Genomic DNA, 3,313 nt, shown 5'->3' on the forward strand with positions numbered 1-3,313 from the left:
GAAAGGAATAGGAGATTGAGAAAGTTGCTTTGGGTGTGGTTTGAAAGGTTATGTAGGTTGACAAGTAAGTTGTCAAAGAGAGGGGAGTCAGGTTTGAGCTGTTAGGTCTCTTATTAGAGAGCTTGACGTCAACCATTATGACTTCAGGGACAATAGCTGGTAGTGTTTTGAGCAAGAGGCCAAGACAAAAGAATACGTGTTTGAGGGGTCCTGGTGGGCAGTAGATGAGGATAGTAAGATGGCTGGGTGAAAGGAGTTGGACTGAGATATGTTCATAGAAGGAGGGCGTTGTTGAGAGGCAAATGAATGTGTCATTCATTACATTGTCCCCTCCCACTACTCGAAGCTATAGAAATGGCAGGTTGACATCACTTATAATGACAGGTTCTTCGCCACCACCATATCGCAGGTGCGAGAGACACTCACTGAGACAACCCTATTGACCCTTTCTTGGATCAGTCGAAGAAGAGATTAACCTGAAAGCTATGGAGGATATGAATATGATGTAACTCAGAGACGAATGACATAACCACCAAAACAGACACACAAAGGTGCATTAGACATGAAGCACATATGCATCCACCATGAAGCTAGACGAACAATAGGTTAAACTGCACTCAGACCTGAAGAATATGCTTGCATCCAATAGGCTAGAAATCACATGTTTTGCATATATAGTGAAACGCAAGACACATGAGAACACACATTAAGCTTGCGTGATGCTGAACCGCATTAGGAATGAATGGCCATGTTAAATAAGATGGAAGATGCAGCCATGTTCTAGGGAATGGGAGACATCATAGAGCCACTATTCTCAAACGGCATGTAGCATACTATGGGGATCATACAGTTGTTACCACATGGATAAGATCTATATTATACAAAAAGAAGTTGTATTAACAGCTGTCTAAACCACAACAGAAAAAACAACAGATGGTATATCTAATACCCAACAATTCATACATGAACATTAAAACATTTTTTTATAAACATATAGAAATTGACACTCTTAAAATGATCACATTACATTCTACGTTCTTCTAATAACTAGATCAACACTCCATGTGATACTTCGCACAGGAGTAGTTTTCCTTATTTTGAAATGCTATTATTGTTTTCTAAACCTAACTGGCACACGTTTCTGTCCCTAACACACAGACAAATGTAGGATATTCATCAGGGGTGTAATGTGGCTTGTGTTTTTAATGGTGATAAGTCTTCTTTCCTATCACTTATTTTCTGCCATATTTGTTCAGTAATATGAACCCTGTGGGTTAAAGACACACTATTAAAAATGTGCCTATTATCATTTTGATCTTGTCATTAGACCTTAATAGAGAACCCCCGATCCACCTAGGGGGCTAGATATGCTTCTCTCTTACATACCTTATAGAGTGTGGGGAACGTTTCCACGGCAAATGGTTATAGTAGGGAAGATTTTCTTTTCATAGGGAAAATCACTCCAACCTTTAATTCTATTCTATAGTAAACAGAGACACAAAGGAAAATATCTTGAAGTTGTTGTAACCTATCTGATCTATTCTACCCCTATAGAGGGTTCTCTTACCTGTAGGGATTATAGATAATATTTAGATAATATTCAACCACGCTTCTAAGATGCCGTCATATGACTGACATAAAAAGCCCAGAGCTAGGGGTAAATCCACCAAGCCCGTGATTTGGCAGACCCTTAAATGTTGTCGTAATAGCATTACCGCCACATTTAAGGGTTACCACCAAACTCGTGATGAGGCCCTTACATAGAAGACTACTTTGGGACACAAGCCTTTAGCTTATTACAGTGGGATTCTAGACCCAATGATGGGAAGCCATTATCCCTGTGAACAATCGCTGGCTGCAGCAGCCTTTGCAAATGAGAAGTCAGCTAACATCACAATGGGCTGCAGAGTAACTATATCTGGACCATGCCCTATTTACCATCCTTGAGAAACCCAAAAGCACAGTGACCACACAGAGGGCGTCAGGGTATGAGGTGATAATTTTGAACCCATTAATTAAGGTAGAAATATGCAGAGTAGTGAACCCAGCAATGTTCATAGCAGCCACTGGAGGAAGGAGACTATGCACATGTCTGCACAAAGTACACAAACTACCCTGATGATATACCCCATCACAGAAAATGCCCTCGGAGGGGCGATACTATTCATTGATGGGTCACTGACAATTGACCAGAGTTCGGGGGAGAGACACACGGGGACCGCAGTGAAAAAGCAAAAAGGGAATGGCAATTTTGAAGTAGCAGTGAGTGCGAGATTGCTTTTACATTATTCAGCACATGCAGCAGAATTAGTAGCACTTACCATAGCTCTAGAGAACCATGAGGATGAGGAAGTCACAGTGTACTCAGACTCCACCAACAAACTTCAACAGTACACACAGGTTTGTCACAGTGGAAAAGGTGGGGCTGCCTAGGCACCAATGGCACAGCAGTGCAGTATGCACCATTATTGGACAGGCTCATAGATCCAATACAGCTCCCATCAGCCATTGCCGTGGTGAAGTGTGCTGCCCACACTAGGGGGGACATAAACTCCCACGGCAATGAAGCCACCTACACAGAGACTAAAAGAGCCGCTTTCCCAGAAATATCTGAACTTGACACCCCTCCGAATAAGCACACATGAGAATGCAGCATGGTGATGAAGGAAGGTTTCAATTCTTTGCCCATCACCCAGATAATAGAGCTGCAGAGATGCGCATCCCGGAAGACCAGGAGCTGTGGAAGAGGAGGGGGTGCTCAACATTCCCCCACAACTGACATGTGGTCACAGAACAGCACTGGTAATGCCTCTTCCATTACTTAAAATAGCATTAGATTAACTCCACTATCCGACCCACACAAGTAAGGCAAGTCTTGTAGCGCAGATTGCAGAAGATTGGTTCACTCCAAATATGGCAGAGCATGTTGCTGCCTTCATTTTTTCTATGTATTGTATGTCAAAAGTACACAGCAGGCCAATACTGTGAGAAGTAAGCGGAGCAATACCCCGTCCTACCGGACTCTTACAACATTTGCATATTGACTATGTGGACAGGCTCCAGAGTTGTAACGGCTACATATATATATTGGTAGTCATATGCCCTTTCTCCCCCTGGATCGAAAGTTGGTCCGTGTACCCACATCAATGCCACTTGGTGTGCAAAGTCCTTTGGTCTGACAATGGACCACATTTTGTAAATTAATTGCATGAGCACATCAAATTCTTACTGGGTATTAGGGACAGGTTTTCCTCCGCTTATCACCCGCAGGAAAATGGGATTTGAGAAAGCCTCAATGGCTTGCTCAAATAGA

The sequence above is a fragment of the Ambystoma mexicanum genome, chromosome 12, assembly GCF_040938575.1.
Source record: "Ambystoma mexicanum isolate Mex_15411 chromosome 12, UKY_AmexF1_1, whole genome shotgun sequence".
Classification (NCBI taxonomy): domain Eukaryota; kingdom Metazoa; phylum Chordata; class Amphibia; order Caudata; family Ambystomatidae; genus Ambystoma; species Ambystoma mexicanum.